Here is a 20,908-nt window from a genome sequence, read left to right as displayed (position 1 = left end):
AATCGACCCATAATTAAGAAAAATCCCGATTTCGTCCATTTATAGGAATCGGTTCAAGACGTCGAGGACGTCATCCTGTAGCCCGTCTGCAATTGATCCACATTTTTCTTCAATATCAAATCCTTAGTGCTACCCTGATGAAGAAGTAAACGAAACGTCTTATCCAACTTTGCAGGATGGGATCATGTGCATCGTCGCTCACATAGCCTGCCTACTAAATTTGGTCACGATTGGACGACGTCAACTTTTAACAAAACTGTCACAGTGATATGTGTCGTTAGCCTTGGTCTAATATATAGTTAGCATTGGTCCAATCTAGCGACATACCAAATTTCATTTTCGGAATCACGCTAGACCGACGGCTATGCTGGATCCCTCATATCGACAAGAAAACTTCTGGTACCCGTGCCACTTATGGTCTCCTCAGCTCCTCCTGGCTAGCATTTATGGCCTCCTCAGCAAAAAAAAACACTCTCTCTCCCTCCTAAATAAAGTCCTTCTGTTCAAAACAGCTATCCGCCCTCAGCTCCTCTATGCAGCCCTAGTATGGTGTAGAGCTTCCAACAACCAAATCAACAGACTCCAAGTCTGTGAACACAAAATCCTCCTATACATTACCAGAGCTCCCTGGTATGTACGAAACTCCGACATCCGAACCGATCTCCGCATCGACCCCATTCCCAAATACCTTCGAGATCGTGCCTTAAAGTTCTACAAGAATATTGGTACTATCCCCAATAGCACCCTAAAAATCTTCGACTACAATCCCGAGGACTATAAAAATTTCAAATACTCCCATCTACAAACGATTCTTCTGGACAATTAACTTTGCCTCCCCCCTTCTCTTAAATAGTTCTCCCAATACCCTATAAATAACCCTTCTCTTCCCCAATAACAGCAGGAATAATAGCTGACCATACTTCGGCAGCTGGTTCCTCGGACATACCAGATATCATTTAAATCGGACTATTTTTTCGCCATTGATGATGGAGTTTCATAGTGCACGAAACGTTATCAAACTATTATGAAAAGATGGAGTCCCATCTTACATTCCGAGTTTCAGCAAAGACCTATCCCAACTTCCTCATTGGCTTACTACTTTTTCGATCGTTACCACCTTTCGTGACGCGTGTCGTGACGAAAGTTTTACTTCAAGAATAATTAGCAGCTGTTTGTAGCAATATATACCTGTTTGTACTACATCAAGTACAAACAGCCAAGAATAGCGACCCTTGTGCCTTCTGGACACGTTTTCTCTAGCAAAAAGCTTGTTATTCGTCGCGCAGCATTAGCAGGTACGGTATGGCGAGTTAAAATTCAAAACTGGCGCTATGCGGTTTTCCCCTAAGAAAAGCTTGTTAGGGAGATATAAAAAATATAATTCATACATATATTTCGACAGAAATGGAACGTACATAACGAAAGAGAATACTAAAAAGATCGCTGTCCTATGAAGTATTTATGATATTTTTTTAAAGAGAAAATTGAATATAATATTTAAATCAGGCGAGAATTTTTGAAGAATTCTATTTTTCCAAGTAGATACACTCACCGGCACGAAAAACGGGCACATTAAAATTTGTATGTACTTTAAAGTTCAATATATTTTGTTCTAGTGGGCCGATTTTGATGATTTTTTAAGCAATTTGTAGCTAAATTATTTTTTCACTTTTTAAATTATCTTTCTAAATTGAAAATGAAAATTTGGATCTCCCAATTATAGGAGGGAAAACAAAATGTTGATATTTTGGTGAAAATTTGAAACACCGTGTGGAATATATAAGCAAGGAATTTAAAAATAATGTTATCATCTCGAACACATCGAAATTACGTAACGGCCCAGCTACGTCGAAACACCGGTTCCCATTAGAACACCGAAGTTAAGCGACGTAAGGCGATACTAGTAGATGGACGGGTGACCGGTTCGAAACTCTGTATCGTGCTGTTGTCCAAAAAAGGCAAAAGTGTAAAATCTATTGATACACACTGCTCATTCACGCCGCCGGCCGCGCCGCCGCACAGTGTAACGAAAACTAAAATAGTGGGACAATTTTCTTCAGTTATCACTATTCTTGCTGACATTTTTTGGCAGAAATTAAATAATACGAATAGGAATTTTTGCTACAGGGCGAAAAGAGTAAAAAAAGGCGTAATGGAAGGTCAAAAAAAATACGAAGTTTTATAAAAGGACTTTACAGGTATATTTTTTTATTTACGAAGAGTTTATATCTCTTATGGACCAAAAACGTTATTAAATTACTGTCGAACAATCATTTATCTCCCGCTAATATGTCAAAACTCAATCAACATTCCTAAATATTCAAATAATTAGGGATAAATTAGATAAGACTGCAAAACTCAAAAGGAACGACACAGGTGGCAAATATCTTTTAACAGTATTAAATAATATGATAATATGGGACAATATGAGAATATGATAACACACAACAAAGGCTGGCGATAAAAATGTTATCAACATAAATTTTGAATGCTTTCCGATCCGTAGTTGAGGCGCTTTAGGTCGAAAATGTCGGTTGAATGATTTTCACCCGACTAACCGCACCAACAATGATGCAGCATTGAGGGTGGAGTGGAATACATGTGTGGAATACATGGAAGAAAATTTTGCCGGTTTGAAAAAATATTCTCTTGAGTAATTTTTCTTCAATGTTGAGATTTTCTGAATTGTTGTAAACTGTCCCCCACCCCAATGTGAGGATGGTTCCTCGCCCCTAAAATAGCATTCAGTATGTTCATAGCAAGCGTATAGCTTTTTCAATAAAGGAATTATAGCACAAAAAATTACGGATAAAAACTACGGTCGAATCAATAGAAAACGTAATTATTGCCGAAGAAATTTATTTTTTTCTTCCAGGTTCGGATCTAGGTGGATGAAATTTATATGTAACAGTATACTAGAAGGTTTAGTCTATGATATTTTGTATATATAACCTTGCGCGAATGTAAGCGTTTTTTTGAAAGTCATAATAAACATGTAGAAACTAGACTTGAAAAAAATTGAACATTTTTTTCAGGTTTGTTGTTGGTAAAAGACCTCTCTTTACAGAAAAAATTGTTGGAATTGAACAACACAAGGAAACTTTTGAAAATAATAAATTTCATTGTATGAAATTTTTGTACAGATTCGGTAAATTAAGGAAACCCTAACTTTAACCCGCCATAACTCCCCGACTAAGAGGTCCACTCAAGAAATATCTCACATGGTGGAGCTCTGGGATGTCCTTTATCCATCTATATAAAAAAATTTATGAATTAAATTTTTTGTTCTTTGGGCCAATGTCCCGCCATTCCCGATTTCGTTACACTGTGCGCCCCGCCGGTTTGAGGCCTGATGAGATCGGATATCTCGTGAGTAAGAGTCGAATTTGACACTTACCAAGTCGGTAGGTCATTGACCATGATATGGCCGAGGACCGCGGTTCGGATTCCGCGTAAACAAAGTAGGCCCCGTCCAGATTAGCCCTGGCAGCAAAAAGGAGACGTTAACTGAAATCTTTACTTTATCTACTTTACATCGAAATTAATTATATCGAATTGTTTAAGTGATATTTTTAAAAGTCAATAACTCGGAAACGGTTGGTTTGAGGTACATTGTGTGATTTCGATTTTTGCTTAGAGTTGAAGGAAGAACCGAAATATGCAATAATAAATAACAATATACATATGCAATAAGTGATAGTGGTATCTCGACCGTACTTCTAAATTTAATGTGGAACAATATCGGGTATATAGCGGTCTGTAGATTCAATTTAAACTAATTTTTGAGCGTTTTTTCAAAAAAATTAAATACGATAGTATATGTAATTTTAGCTCATAGTAAAGAGTAGTAAAAGCTTAAAAAGTCAGCGAAAACCGCACCTTGATATCTCCTTTCAAACCGAAGATATTAGCAAAATTATAATAAATACCAAAAAATAAGCCCTTAATTACCTTATTTTTAGAACACGGTATCAGTTGCCCTCTTGATTATGGCCATTCTATCAAAAAAATAAGATAAAAATAGTTAGTTTATTTTAAAATCGACCAAATACCAGAATACCATAATACCAGATGTGTTAATATCTAATAATTCAGATATGAATAAGAGTGAACAAGAAACGATGATTCAGTGAAGTCATGGTAGGCTTTGGAAAAAAAGTTGCTTTTGACGTAATAGTATAAACGTCAAATTATTATTAGATCAACATTTTGATAGTCTTTTATCTTTTTCTTGCTTTTTCAAAAAGCCAACATCAACTGCTTCAAATAATAAAGGCATTTTGAAAAAGCTCTCGGAAAAGATAAAAACCGTTTTACGGCTGTTATGACTTCACTGAATCATCGATTCTTGTTCACTGTTATTAATATCTTAATTATTAGATATTAATACATCTGGTATTATGGTATTCTAGTATTTCGTCGATTTTAAAATAAACTAACTATTTCTATCTTATTTTTTTGATAGAACGGTCATAATCAAGAGGGCTACTGATACCGTGTTCTAAAAATAAGGTAATTAAGGGCTTATTTTTTGGTATTTATTATAATTTTGCTAATATCTTCGGTTTGAAGGGAGATATCAAAGTGCGGTTTTCGCTGACTTTTTAAGCTTTTACTACTCTTTACTATCAGCTAAAATTGCATATACTAACGTATTTAATTTTTTTGAAAAAAACGTGCTAATATTTGTTAAATTGTAAGAAAGCGCCCCCTAGCGTCTACGTTCAACACCTTATTATTATTATTTTTATGGTATAATATAGAGTAAGAAACGCTCTTTTAAACGAGCCCTCGTTTATTGGATTCTGATCATCCAGAGAGTCCGGAGTTATTAACATTTAAATAAAGACTGATCTAACCTTCCCCCACCACTTTATTTTAGCAGATAGGGTAAAATGGTTCTAACAAAAAAATCCAAAATTTACTAAAGATTATGAAGCTATTATTTATAGTACCCATTATCTAGGCAAAATTCTGTAAAAATTATATTTTCTTATTTTCCATAGCAGTTGCGCCATCTGGTGGCCGTTTTACAAACTTGAAAATAATTTCCAGCAATTTCTCATAGCCCTTTTTGTTATAAATATTTTTTTCCGTAGGACCTACGGCTAATACTTTCCGAGATACAGCCGAGAGCTATTCTTAGTGGGATACCTGGTACGTAAATGTAGTTGCGCTTGTAGGTTTGTGACATATCTCTATTTCTGGTACAGTATTGGAGTTTTAACTCTGATTCTTTAAAGAAGACTTTTATTATCGTGATCAAATACTACCGGCATCGGCATCCAGAAAATTCATAGAAATTATTGTTAATATTTCGATGAAAAATTTGCGACAACTTTCACGAAAACTTAATTTCAAAATATTTCGGATACAGCGTTCTGTACAATCATGATCCTATTAACTTATTTATAATTTTCGTTTTAATTATCGTTATAAAAGACATATTTTCTCGAATAAAAACCAACTGAAACTTAGATGAGAGCCATTTTTCCATTAAGCTCTCAAAAATGAGCGGCTTTACTTTAAAGTCCATAAAAGAAACTACATATAATGATAATTGGCAATTATAAACACAAATTTTGATAATACAAAACCTTTCCCCTCTCCCACCAGCAGCAGTTAGAATACAGATACAATAAATGCCTTTTATGTAGACTAAAACTAGTTTAAAAAGAAAAATGTTTTACAGATAATCAGTTTGATATAAAATAAGTCTAGCACAATAGAAAAAATAGAAAATATATATTCAATAGAAATATATACGTAACTTGTTTTATGACACAAATATGTTCAAAGCATGGATGAGCAGATGAAAAAAAAACAAATTAAATGTATGAGGTTCTTCCATTTCAAGGTTCTCTCATCGTCTCTTTGTCTGATATTGTGACTTACTTTTGTTTGATTTCACAATCCGTTCATTTTGCGCCTAACACCGGTATGAGGTCTGGCCAGAGGGACAACACCGGTACGAAGTCTAAGGAGAGTTAAAGAGGCGAAGAAAATGGAGACAGATCCTCAGCCTACACCTCACGGGTACCTCAGCCGGAGTCAAGCTCCTTGACTGTGAAAGAGCTCGGAGGGCCAAACACCAACATGGAAGGGTGTGTACCCTCGGAGGAAAAGAACATCTGTTGTCAGAGGAGGATGGGAAATACCCTGTCCCTCTACAACAGAGGTATGATGGGTTAGACTGTGTAATGACTGACTCACGGAAGGGGCGACAATCGATGCTAAGGTCGCAGTGATTAACCCCCTCTCCCACTCATTCCCCCCCTATATTCTACATTCTACATCTATCCGTCATTCTGTATGAGCAGATAAATAGGAGCAATTTCAGCTATAACTCCTATAAGCTTTCCAAATACCATTTTGTATGTGCTGCATACCATAATAGACATAATGCGTAGTCTTTGCATTAACGCGATCGTTAGTGACTTTATGCCGGTGCAGCATACAACAGCTGCGATTGTACCACTAGCAGAGTACTCTTCTTTTGGATGCTCTAGCCAAACTAACATTTAGCGGTAAGGCTAAAGCGGTGACAGTTTTAATTAATATGGTCCGCAGAAAATGAGTATATATGTATCTAAATTCACTTCTCATTGCAGCTATAAATTCCCATTTTAAATACTTACTACAAATTTAAAATATAATTAATTATGAGAAGAGGAAGGGGGTATACATAAACTTTGCACATAACAGGAAATCACTAAAAGTAGAAAAGATGATATATAACAGCTCCAGCGTATTTCTTTTCATAAATAATTGATCAAAAGGCGGACGAAAACAAGGGGGTGATCTTACTTAAGACAGACAATGGATTTTTCGAAATTAATGATCTGTTTACGAAAACTTCAAGAAGAGAGCTATTTTTCGAACATCCTAATAGTATTTTAATGTAATTTTTTAACAATATATCTCAATATACAATTACGAACTTTATGTTCATTCGTTTTATATTCATCTCAGTAATGTATTTTTAAAAAGTACTGACATCTGCAAACTGTTCTATAACTTTCTAATTTTTTGAAGTGAAACTTCTTTACGCACGATGGAGGTAAAAATTCAAATTCTCTTGACGCATGAGTTAGCGAGAAAAAAAGGGTTGAGTCAATCAGGAATTTTTGGTTCGGAATTCTATATTCCGAACCAAAAAAATAATTTCGTTTGGTTCGGAATATAAAATTCCGAACCAAACTTCCGTTCAGTGGTTCCGGAATTCGGGAAAAAGATATTTCATGATATTTGATGATGTTTCGCTAGCTTACGAAACCGCATTACCAATGGTCAAATCAAAAATCGTCCGATATAAATGAAATTTGGTATGTTGGACCAAGACCAACTGACCGTATACGACGCGTGTCACTGTGACAGTTTTGACGTAAGAAATGGTAAAGTTGATGACGCCCGATCGACTAAATTTGGTCAGGTAGGCCATGGGCGACGGTGCACACAGTCCCACCCTGCAATTGGATACGACGCACACTGGGGTATTTGACACAGATAGTTGATCGAAATTTTTTTATGTAGACCTTATATAAATTATTGCTATTTTCAATTAAAGAGGAAATAATATGAACAAAATAAAGGATAATTCGTCGATTCTAAAGAAAGAAAGAAAAATCACTGTTCCAGTGTTTCCACGGTCAATGCCACTAATGCCAGTAGTAATATCGCAACTAATACTACTAATGCTACGACTGATCAGCGAGCAATGCCCATACCACTAAAGTCGCTACTAATGCCAAATTGTGCTATACTGCTAATAGCACTAAAGCGATCGCTTTGTACACAACAATGTCATCGCGGTTTACACCTCGCATTAGTATATCACTGATTGACAAATTAGAGGAAACCAAGAATGTTTTTCTCATTTTATCAGCAAAGTCGCAAAAAGTCGCAGTATTTTATTCTACTGTATGAAAGCCAAATGTTTACTAAGTAAAACGTATATAGACAATATGCTGAATTCTTCGAAATGCGTAACTAAATCTCTAAGTAAAATAAAAATGTCACAAATTTAATCAAATTTTCTTAACGCTTAACTTTTAGTTGCAAAAAAAATCGTTACTATAGAGAATATCAAAATAAATAATACGTTTTTGTAGAATACATACCTGCAGCTTGCTGAGCCATTTTCAATCAAAACAATAATATAAACGTAAAAAGAGCACAAGAACAACAACAATTTATAATTTTAAACATAAAATGTAGCCATTTACCTCTTATCTGTGAGAAGTAACAACTTTGACGTTTCGTTGAAACAAATGAATGCACCTAAACACACCCAAAGACATCTAAATATAGGTAGACAGAATACTCCATTCATAAAACTCAATTTTTTAGAATCATACATGGTTTGACACTTTTATGAGAGTTAAAAGAGATAGATTTATAAATATGACAACACGGTTGAGTTTCGTCTGTCTTTCTGTCATTTCACTCCATCAGTGGCGTGACGGTGGTGTGGTGTTTTTTTATCAAAAATTTTAAAATAGTTATTTTGTGTATTTTAATTTAAATTTTAATTTGTAATATACGTAGTAATATCGATAATATACAATGTAGGGGCGTTTGCACCAAGTTTTTTAAGCAAAACTTAACACTATGTTTAGCTTATTTTCTTGCACTATGCTTTAATCTAACTTGAATTTATATTTAAATTAAGCGGTCAAATTTCCAGGCTAGTGGTCACTTAACCTATCTTAGACACAAAAATATTGTTTTACGAGGAAGAATTATTGTTATTCCTTTGAGAAAGCTAAAAAATGTATTATGATACCTCTACGTAAGTTCGATGATTACTTTTGATATCCTAGACGTCGATCAGTAGGTATATTCATTGAAAATGGATTTCCTCAAGAATGGATGTAAGGAAAAATCATATTGCCAAGAAATGAACCTCCTTAAGTTTTTAGGACAGAGACTTTTAAACGACACTGTAATATATATCATTATTAATTACCTCGGTTTAATTGAACAAAATCTAGAATATCAAAATGAGAGGTAAGTTGGAATGCTAGTAAATCTAATGTAAGATAAATTAATTATATTTATACTTTGAACCATTGTTCTTTAGTATTTCCAGAAACAACAGCATAACTGCCATAAATCAACAACAATTTTATAGTATATTTGGGTTTCCTGGGATTATAGGGATAGTTGATGGAACACAATGTAAGAAAACATTCACCTGGTAAGTACCTATATATTTTCTTCATCTTCAATATTTATCAGCACAAGATTTCTTATACTTTACAGGGGTAATGATGGAGAGGTGTTGCAGTAGAAAGCATTATTTTCTCCGACATTTAAATTACTGGAAATGCTAGTCTTAAAACTATAGATAATGAACATGATTGCTTGTTGTCATGGGTCATGCATGGAAAGCCACCATTTTTTGGATAATTAAGGACGTATTGGACCCGCTTGGAGACTGGTGACTTTTCAAATTAAATCCTGCTTGGTTAGTGGTCCATATATTTACTTATTGTTAGATCATTTATATAAAATATATTCCTTAAATATTTGAGTAGGTATTCAATTTAGAAATATATTACGAATAAGATGAATTGAAAGAAATTTTTTAAAATTAAATGTGAAAATATTCAAAGGGTTCATATACTCTATTAAATTATTTTATTATCTGTTATAAGGTGATAGTGCATATGCATTGAGGGGATATATGCAGAAAGAGAGCTGAAGAACTGTATTACTGAAGAAATGTTTCAGAATTATCGGAATATGGAAACGCCACTTTCCAATATGTTTTATGGTATAAGACCAAAATTGCAAACCACAATGTCAGTTATTGTTGCACAACAGTGAGTTAAGAAAAATATTATCTGTTTAATTATAGAACACAATTTAAAAATTTTAATGTATGTACTTAAATTTTTAGATTTTGTTGTTTCAATGTGCTACACAATACAGCCAGAATGATACCTGAACAAGAGCTGCCGCCGTTAGATGAAATAAATATGGACCAAATTAATAAGAAGAGAAATAATAAATTATTTTGAAAGATTAGGGCAATATTTTTTTAACTTATTCTAAACATGTTTTTATGTTGCTAATGTTGCTGTTGTTTTTTTGTTTTTGAGTATTAATTTCTATAAAATATCATTATTAAATGTCTTTTATTCAGAAATAACATACATTACAGTTTTTACATTACAATATAAACAATAATTAAAATTATTAAATAAGTTCTCTTTAAGAACTTCACTGTTCTTTTTTTATTTCAATGTCTACAAGAACCCTTTTTTCTTTAGCTTATGTTCTTCTCTGTTTTGAATACTACTACTTTGAATTTTGCCCATCTCCATATTACAAAGAACAGCCTTTTGTCTATTAAATTACTATCTTCCCTTTTCTATTCCCAGTTTCTTTGTAACCATCAGTATTGTTTGAGACTGAAAAATATCTAATTATATTGAATTCTCACCAAAAAGTAATAGGGAATTAGCTTGACAGAAAGGTTAGTACTTACAATACCAGTACTCCTCTTAGTTTTTAGACAATCATCGTATGTTTTTAATCCCACAATGCTCTTCTCATTTTACATTAATTGAATATATTATTATCTTCCGTTTTTGTTTTTTGTATACGTAGACCTCCACCAGTTAGTCAAAATATATTTTAATAATTGCCTTTCTTTTACATAGATTTATACATATGTTGTAAGCTGTTTTTCTTTGCGACTCTATGATTGGCCTTTCTTTTAAAGTAAGTCCAATAATATACAATTAAATTATTTCAAAATTATTAAAAAGTATGTTGTTCTTATATTTTGATAATTTTTTATATGAATATTTTGTAAATCCATTCTGAGAGTTAAAAATATCAAAAATATTGGGCCAGTTTATGTATCCCTTATAAAATTCTATGTTTTCGGTGAATAAAATTACAATGTTAAAGCAAAGGATAGTAGCAGAGGATTGGATTTTTGTGTGGCAGGTCCTTTTAACATTCTTTCAAAAATACTTTGTGCTGGCCCAGCTAGGGAAGCCTAAAAAAACATATATTATCTCTGTTAATATTATATCTCTATAATATTATTATTAGTCTTTTTTAGACACATCCAAATTCACTAAAGTGTTTTAAAATTTAGACCTGGCCTTGTCATGGAAATTAGAACCTTCCATTAATCGTATTTATGCCACTGTCATATGGATTAGTATATCATTTACAAAATTAAACCAGAACTAAATTTAAAACTTTTTAATGAATCTTGGCAGATTTTGGCATAATGGCTTTAGGACTAAATTAATAAATGGCTGATAACTTTACATTATTAGAGTTCCCCTCCGCCACTCAGATATATACATATATAGTGCGTCCAAGATAACAATTATAAGCATTGAAATCTCAGAAAGGTAAGAGATACAGGGTCAATTAGAAATTGCTTTTAGCGATTTTTGTTTTTTTGGACTTCACATAATAACCATTATGTTTTTAAAATGTCACCCTGCATACTATATTTATACTTTATGGTCAATTCAGATGGAATTCACTTATCAAAGATTTTTTCTTTTAAGTAATCAATTAATTGATGCATTGATGTTATTTATTTTCAATGTCTTAGACCCATTTGCAAAGTATGTATTTTTTATTTTCTTTGTTCCCAAATTTTTATGAGACTTAAATTTCTACATAATATCATTATTATACCTCATTAACATACTTCTTTCTGAAATTAAATATCTTTTGCACAATTTTACTTAAAATACAGGGTGGCGCCCCTCATGCTACCAAGGAGTACGACAGTTTGTATTGAAATTAAATTTTGGGGGCATATGTAGGTTAATTTAGAGTATTTAAACATATAAATGTATAAAATATGTGCTTTTTAAAAATAGAGAGTTCTACAGGGTGTCGCCAAAAAAGTTACACAACAAAGTTTTGTTTTTGTAATATTTGATTTTTGGATTCTATGAGAAAAATAAAGGTGAATTTCATTATTGGACTAAAATGTAAGGTTTTTAACATATTTAAAATTTTGTACTTGAAATCAGATTACAACAGGACTCAAACAGTTATACAGGGTGACAAAATTAATATTGAATATTGACCACTTTTAAAAGCAAGTTTCTCTTTTATTTCAAATGGAACACGCAGAATACTATTCTGATCTTTTAATTGTAGTGTGCATTCATCAATTAATAGAATGCTTAAATGTCAAATGTATGAATGTGTAAAGTACCATTTAGGTAGCTCTTACTGAAATTTAAAGTTTATTCATTATTTTCACCAAATGTGATATGACAAGCCTTACATTTTAGTATTTTAGACATATGCTTCTTTAATGAAACTCACCTTTATTTCTTTCCTAGAATCCGAAAATCAATTATGTAATTTATAGGGTGTTCCATTACAAAAAAAAAACTTTGATGCGTAACTTTTTCTGGGGACACCCCGCAGAACTCTTGATATTTCTGTAAAACACTTTCTATTATCCTACATATGCTTCCAAAATTACATTTCAATATAAACCACCGCTCTCTTTGGAGCCACCGCGTCGTATGAGAGGCGCCACCCTGTATAATATAATGTACAGATAATTTTTACCTTTTTCTGATAGGACTTCTTGAGCCAATAAATATCCAACTATTGAAAGATCAGAAAATGAGAATTATCTTACTATGCTGTAAACAAAAAAAAACATTAATAATTAATTTTTCAATAAATAACTATACCTATTAAATTTATCATGGGAAGTTTAAACGAGAAGGTTTTCTAGTGCAAAGAGCAAAAGCTCATGCATATAAAATATATGTATGTATGTAAACAATATTAAAATACATGTATAAAATATATTTTATCAATGGTCTTACAAATTTGAGGGGCCAGCCAAGGAACAAGCCAAACTGCCAGTCCCTCAGCTGGTCTGGAGGCTCATTTACGTAAAATATTTTTTGGGTGGAGTGCACACAACTAGAAGAAAACCTATCTTAAATAATACTAATATTGTTACAATACTTATTAACTGATAAAATGTATTTCACTGCTTTTTACCTGCATGATAAGGCACCAGCAAAAATGGTAGTATCTATTTGAGGCTCAGCATTTGGTCTTATTTGCCTTCAACCATTTTATTCGGTGATCATAATATCACTCTTATCAAACTTATCACAACAAATTTGATTGCACACTTTTGATTGATTTTCCAAATTCTAGAGTGAAATCCATCGTTGTCTACGCTCAGTATTTACAGTAAAGCTACAAAAATACTATTGGTTACATATGCAACACATACATAATATATATTAAATATATAATATATAGTATATAAAATATGTAAAATAATAAAAATATGTGGTAAAAAAGGCAAAATTAACCTAAAGGAAAAATCTAGGTTTATACATATACTATATAGTTATTTTATTATTTTTTTAATTTGACTGTAGGACAGACTTATATCTTTATAATAAATAAATAATAGATCAATCTTACCTATAATATATGTTACGGTTAATATCTAAAACCTGCTAATAATAACTAGAGCTCAAATATACCATTTAGATGGCAAAAACAGTTTTCTTTCAACATTAGGGGAAGAATTATATAGAAGAGTCTTTGGCTAAAGTCTGAAGCTCTGGTCTGAAGTAATTGTAAAAATGGTGATGGTACCTTTTAGGTACGCCGCTAATCTTAAAGTTATTGATGTAAATTTGATTGATATTCTACAAATAATGTATTAACTGTTTAAGTACGGATATTCGGCTAAATGTTTGAGATCACTTTATTATTTATTTTTTGACAAAATTTGAGGTTAGAATATACCTTTTGCTCGCGTCTGCGCGTATGGCTGGCGGTAACAATGAAATATTGAAAATCTGGATTTTATGTTATTTATATTTTCCTCAGAGAATAGATTTTCCTATTAATTTTGAAAAATAGCGATAGCGATTTTGATATTCAACTTTCAGGTATTAACTACCTAAATAGCTGTTTTATTGGTACAGATATTAGCCATAACATACACAATTTTTAAAACATTTCCTATAGCGGTTTCGAATGTGAGTGTAATTCTAATTTCACAATCGAAAACGCTATCTAATAATAAAATATACGCATTTTTAATAATCTACGTATAGTTCTAAATAGTAGAGACGCCACTGTTAAAGCTAGAAAGACGTAATGTTACTTACCGCCGAAATATCAATCCAGGGATAGAATAATCCACCTTTTTACAAATTATGCACTTGCGAACCATCGTATATAGTTAAAATACTACTTTGAATAATTTTCTTCGCAAAAAAAATGCAATAATTGCTTGAAAACCTGTTAAAAACCAAAAAATTCACAACCGCAAAGGAAATCTCGCAACAACGGCCTGTAAAACATTTGATGAATGAAACCTTCAAAAATTAGCGTAATTCCTACAGATTCCTACAATTTGTAGTAAAATCTCAACCACAACGATGCCAAGCGTTGCCACAGTAATTTCCCTAATATATTTTAATATAATAATTTAAAAAGAAAAAATAATTTCTAAAAATAATTTCAAAGATATAATCTATGTATTTTAATTAAAATTATATACCTACACAAATATTTAGTTTAACGTATCTATCGTACCCAAAAAACATTAATAAGAATAATAACATTTTTAACAACAAACTGCAATCTATAAGGCGCAAAGGAAATCTGTCATCTCATCTGATTTTGTGCAACACGGTTCATGTTGCGGTAAAATGTAAGTTGATCTCCCTTTATTTAGATGTCTTTGAACACACCCATAGCAATGTGTCATTCATGGCCAGAGATGATTTAACTTATCATTTATGCTTTTTGAAAATCACCAAAAACATTTGCTTTCGAATTTCGATCACCTTTTTTCATGCTAATACCCCACCGTGCGACGTTTCGGTTACATTTTCATCAGGTGGGACTAAGTATTTGATATTGAAGAAAACTGTGGATTTAGGCGCAATTGGGGACAGGCTGCAGGATGACACCATCCGACGTTTCGAACCGATGCCTCTAAATGGGCGCAATCGTCAGGATTTTCTTAATTATTGGTCGATTGGAACCAAACTCGGCACGTGCATATAGGTATCGAATGGGTCCTCAGACGGACAGACGTCAAGTTTTGGCCAGTCGTAAAATTCTGTGAAAGGGAATCAATTTATTTATTAATTTTTAATATATTACTTTTAGTTATTTCAAACTACACTTTTTCAAATATGTCCTTCAAATCCTTCAATTTAATAGCTGTAAGTAAAAAGTCTCACTTCAAATACGCGCACATGGTGCACACACACAATTTGTTTATTGCAGGGGAGCTAGAGATGTCGGCATTGTTGCGAACCCATATAAAGTAGGAGGAAAATCTTTGAACGGTGGCATCCTAATAGCGGCAGAATTTTTTGAGAGGCACACTGTTAAAATTGTTCCCTATTAGATTTGCTTAAGCGACATGAAAACATACATTTTCAACAATAGTCAATTAAGCCCAAACTGTTGTTAAACTAACTACCATTAGCTACTTTGTGATTTTCCTAATTTTACTGTTTTATTGGTCAATCCATCTGGAGGCACTGACATAAATTACTATATTTTGTCTGTTTAGTCAATTTTCATCATTTTAATAATTAGAGCAATTGGAAGATTGTCGGGGAGAAACCATAGATGTCACAAAATTTTTAAAATTGGGACAACACTCCATTTGTAGATTACGGCAACTACTGGTAGCTCATGTATTAATATAGGAAAACGCTGAATGTGCCGAGATATTACACTTTTAAAATATCCTATATAGGGAGAAAACCGTGGATGTCCGCGCGTAAACGGCGAAAACAGTGTATGTCCACTTAGGAGGATCTGGTAAAGTTAAATTTTATTTCCATATGTGATTTGTTTTTAGTTGTTAAGTGTGTATGCACGTGGTCGGATCGTTTTCGTAGATATACTAAACAAAGTGATACAAGAGGTGTTTAATATTGTTTTCAAATAGTTGAATTATAATGGCAGAAATCAAGGCAAAAAAGGAAAGCTTTCTTAAAAGGAAAGAAAAAATGGACAGGTTATACGAAGTCATGAAAAAAATCAGGCTCCAATCTCACGAATTTGGTGATTTTTGCAAATGCAAACGTTTAAGGTGCACTGAAAAAGTAAGTGACAATAAGAGAAAAGAAATATTAGATCATTTTAATTCCTTATTATCCCACAATGAACAAAACGCATACTTGTGTTCTCTAATATCGTTAGTAAATATTCAGAGGCGTCGATCTAGAGCCAAAGATCAGCATAATGCAATGTTCCACGATTCGGTTTATATGTACAGGGTTAGGATCAAGTCGGATATGAGACAAAATGCGGAAGCACTATATGAGGAAGTACAAGTATGCGCTAAGTTTTTTTTGGCAGTACATGGTATTACGGGGAGTAAACTTCAGTATTTACAAAAACAGTTAAAAATGAGTGGCACAGCTCCTAAAGATCGAAGGGGTGGAGTAAACTATAACAAGTTAAAGCCGGATGTTCTAGATACTGTCCGCTGCCATATTCAGTCTTTTAAAGCACGAAAGAGCCACTACAGCTTATCTGACAATAGTGCCAAAACATATTTACCTGAAACTTTGAATATAACGAAAATGTTTTCCATGTTTAAAGATAAATATCCGCTAGTTATAAAGTTTCTTATCAAACATACAGAGAGATTTTTAAAAGGGACTTTAATCTTAGCTTTGGATATCCGCGGTCTGATACATGCAGCCAGTGTGACGAATTTAACGCAAAAATGAAAGCAATACAAACTCACGATGGAAATGAAAATAGAGAATTTGAAGAACTGAAGAATCTTAAAGAACTTTATCTCCGTAAGGCACAAGCTTTTTATGATAGAAAAAAGGCATGCAAAAGAAAGGCAAGAAAACAAAATGATTTTGAAGCTATAAGCATGGATTACCAAAAGAATGTTTCGCTACCAAATATTACGACGAATGATGTCTACTATCGTCGACAACTCTCGATGTACTCCTTTAACGTGCAAGTTTTATCAAGTGCTGACTCGTACTTTTATACTTACCCAGAGTTTATTGCTAAAAAGGGCTCTGATGAAGTATGTTCGTTTCTTTTCCATTTCATTATGAATTATTTGCCACCAGAAGTCCGACATGTCCACATTTTCGGTGACGGAGCAGGATGGCAAAACAAAAACTACACCGTTGTAAGATTTATTCACTATATGGTTACGGTAGTTAAACGGCTTCAATCAATTACCATAACATACCCAGTTAGAGGTCATTCGTACCTTGAGTTAATTGCCTAATTAACCTTAGAAACAGAATGGAAACACCTACCGATTGGGAGGAAATAATCGCATTTTCTTGTATAAAGCCGACAACATTCCATGTCATTTCCGTATCTCAAAGTTTGGTGAGAGAATGGTGTAATTTTTTTAAAGAGAAATATGTTCAAAAATGTCCATTTGCGATGCAAAAAATGAAAGAAATATTTTGTATAAATACACATATTCGAACTATTTTCTATCGAGACTCGTACCATGGCATAAAGTTTAAAGATCCAATCGTCTCGTGCCCAAACCTAAATAATAAATTACAACCTTTCAATTCGAATTACTAGCCGATGCCATACCATTCATTTCCTATAAATGAGGAAAAATATAAAGACATACCTGTTCTAATCAAAATTTTGCGAATCCGAAGACGCAAAGAACTGTATAGACTCATTCTGAAAAAAGAAAACTAACTCAAATAAAAATCCAGCAATACCAGGGTTCATCCACGATAAAACCACCCATAGATTAGGTATTATTGGTAGAGATATTTCTAACATTGAAAGTTTAACAATAATAATTCACTTTAAGCATATTTTTGGGTGGAAAAAGAAGGAACCACTGAGAGCAAACCGAAGATCTGCTCAACACCGGGTTCATCCAGGGTAAAAGACATTCACTAGAATATGACATATCACAATATTGGAAATTTGATAAAATTCAATTCTATATTATTTCTAGATGTAAACAATAACCGTTCGCGGTGCAGTTATTTGGCGAAGATATAAAAATAAAAAGTGGCACTTCTTGTGAATAAAAGCACTTGCATGGAGACGGACATGGTTTCTCCGTTAAAAATTGAACATAACCTAGATTTTTTTGTGTTTATTAAGAACTATGTTATATACACGTTTAGCTAAAACTGGCATTTAAAATAAATACATGTTTGCAAACTGTGTATTTTGCTAATTTTAGCACATTCATTAAAGCTTTTATAATATATCAAACTTTAAATTCATTTCTCTCGAAAAGAATATTCTGTGACATCCATGGTTTTCCCCCGAGACCCTTCAATTAGCGTCTTAGACAATATTGGATTCTTAGTATATAAGAACAATGGCGTGTTAGTCAAATCAGCTCCAAAAGAATTATAAGATACTAGAATATAAGTTATTTTTATTAACAAGACAATTTTTGGTTTTAGTCTTTACTCTAAATAGTGTATTTTGTTCTTCTGTTAAATAGTATTTATTTTATTTGTTTTATTGTTAAGTTCAACACAATATACCAACCATACTATTATTATAAAAAATCTAAATAGAAATTACAAAACATATTATAATAATAATTAAAAAAGTGTTTGTTCTATAGTCAGTAACATGTGTACTGATAAACATTATAACGTAACAAACATATGAGACACTTTTATTAGGTTCTTAGGTTGGTACAGTAGTCCTCTTTTTCAAAACTATTTTTACGAGTTTGTATTAGCTAATTTTTTACTATATAATATGTTGTTTATTTTGTTTACTGTGTATAATGTTTACAATCTTTTTCCGAACTCACAAAATAAAACAATATTATCATTAATACGTCTTTAATTTAATTTTGTTAGGAAATTCTATTTACGGTAAATTTTATTATCCAGTAATAGGTGTTTTTGTTTTAAAATTTGCTTGTTTGTTTGTTTCATTAGACATTTTACTTGTGATTAATTGTAGTAGAGTTAATACACTAACATGTTTTACATCACTCATAATAACATTTTATCATTCTTTAAGCGACTGTGCTTTATACTGGCACAACTGTTTTTATCTTATTAGTCATTTTACCTTTTCATATTTCGAGAAAATAAGAGTTCAATGTGACTTAAGTGACAATTATTGATTGAATTATTTAGTCTTAGAGAAATTCATTGCCATACCAATTTTCTAAAAAAATCAATCTTCCTGATAGTCAATTCAAACCTCATAATAACTTACGAAGTAATTTATTATAATTTATTTTTCAAAATATTACAGTTTAAAACATTCCCCTGAAAACCTACCTATTTGTCGCTCCAGACCTTTTACCTTTCCAGTGACGATAAATGGATAATGTTACCAGTATTACTCATCAAGAAATGCTACTATATTAGTCAATTAAGGCCATAAACAAACATATCATATACAATTTTACATACTGATTCATTATATATTAAATCATAAAAATATTTTAATTATATTCCTGCACTTTAAGTGAAGAGTAAAAAAAAATATCTACTATACATATAATAAACGCGTGTTCAAATTAATTCTGTGGAATATATATCAAATAACATAAAACGAGATGTAATTAACGAAATATCATCGTAGCAACAGCTATTTTAGAAACGTTTTATTCCTGGTTTTATTTCACTGAGAGATTTATGAAAAAAACTTTGCCTTGGATACAGATACCGCCACATTTTGGAAATAGCTAAAAAAAAAGTTGTAATAAAGCATAATTAACAACATAATCTATTTCTAGGAGGTATATTTATTAGTCAAGTTGACGAAAATGAGGAAGAAAAATCTGTTTTATTAAACATCGAAAAATACTTCCATGCAAATCTTTTAATTCCCTCAAATAGCAGGAACAATTCATGTGAATGAAACAGTTATTTTAAAGTTTCGGAGCGGCACAAAATGAAATCTGGCCTCTCCCTAAACCAAACAAACAAACTCCAATAAATCAAACAGTTTGCCCGGTGCCGCTCCGGAACAGCAGGGTCGGGGGAGAATCTTTTAATTTCGACCGGTTTCGACTTCTTAAGGATTCAGTTCGAGTATCCTTCGGCCATATTGGCACTGGCAGCGGTTAAATGGAGTCTAATGGGTTTTGGGACAGATTACTGTCAGATATTACACGTCGAACCTGCGTGGAATTTTGCAGGGGAAATGGCGGTTCCGGTTAAATCATTCTAAAGAAAACATCGGGTTAAGTGAAAACTAGATTGGTGAGTTAAATTTGAATCAACAAAATTATGATTTTTTTTGCAGGTCCTAAAATATATTTTTTAAATACCTAGAATGTGTAGTTCTTATCATTTAAAACTTCCCAATATGGCGGACTTCAGTATGGGAGGCTTAATAAACGAAAAAATATCTAGATAGGGTCCTTGCACGTGGCGGGTATAATTTAAATATTTATACATTTTTACCTAAAACATATATATGTAAAATCAGTTTGTACAAATTCCATCTGGAAAGTACTTAAATTAATGATTGAAATTCGCTTGGCGCGAAAACGAGGCGTGACGTCAAAGATGTTAAAATTATCGGCTCACAGCGGACGCATTCCATTTAAATAAAGCGTTGCACTTTCTTTAGAATTATGACAGAACCAGTGTTGCTAGAATTGCAGGATTTCCTTCAATATGAACAATACAGTCAAATCTCGTCGATTAAAATGCTATTTTTGAAAAAATTTTATCCAAAAAGAAGACAATATGAAGGTTTCTGGCAGCTTTGCACAATAAAAATTGTTAAAATATGTAGTAGGAGTATTTATTGTTATATCCTACATCTATTTTTTCACTTTAACAGTGTTTAATTAAGGATGAAGTTAAAAGCAATTCAAAAAGTCCACAGTTCGAAAGATTTTAACATTTAATAAAAAGATAATAGATACATTTTTATC

The 20,908-nt window shown here is 32.4% G+C and overlaps 2 long non-coding RNA genes across 2 annotated transcripts; one reads left to right on the top strand and one right to left on the bottom strand.

Annotated features, from left to right (window-relative positions):
• Positions 1–9,430: 9,430 nt before the first annotated feature.
• LOC115887000 lies at positions 9,431–10,029 on the top strand. The gene is made up of 3 exons (XR_004050985.1): positions 9,431–9,469; positions 9,660–9,827; positions 9,905–10,029. It is a non-coding gene; the product is annotated as an uncharacterized LOC115887000 (long non-coding RNA).
• Positions 10,030–11,617: 1,588 nt separating this feature from the next.
• On the bottom strand, positions 11,618–13,716 carry LOC115887003. Its single transcript, XR_004050986.1, has 4 exons — positions 13,459–13,716; positions 13,021–13,224; positions 12,574–12,650; positions 11,618–11,695 (listed from the first exon to the last, which is right to left on the bottom strand). It is a non-coding gene; the product is annotated as an uncharacterized LOC115887003 (long non-coding RNA).
• Positions 13,717–20,908: the final 7,192 nt, after the last annotated feature.

The sequence above is a fragment of the Sitophilus oryzae genome, unplaced genomic scaffold, assembly GCF_002938485.1.
Source record: "Sitophilus oryzae breed Bouriz unplaced genomic scaffold, Soryzae_2.0 scaffold_550_pilon_pilon, whole genome shotgun sequence".
Lineage (NCBI taxonomy): Eukaryota > Metazoa > Arthropoda > Insecta > Coleoptera > Curculionidae > Sitophilus > Sitophilus oryzae.
Note: the sequence above shows the minus strand (reverse complement) of the source record. Positions and strands in the feature narration are given on the sequence as shown.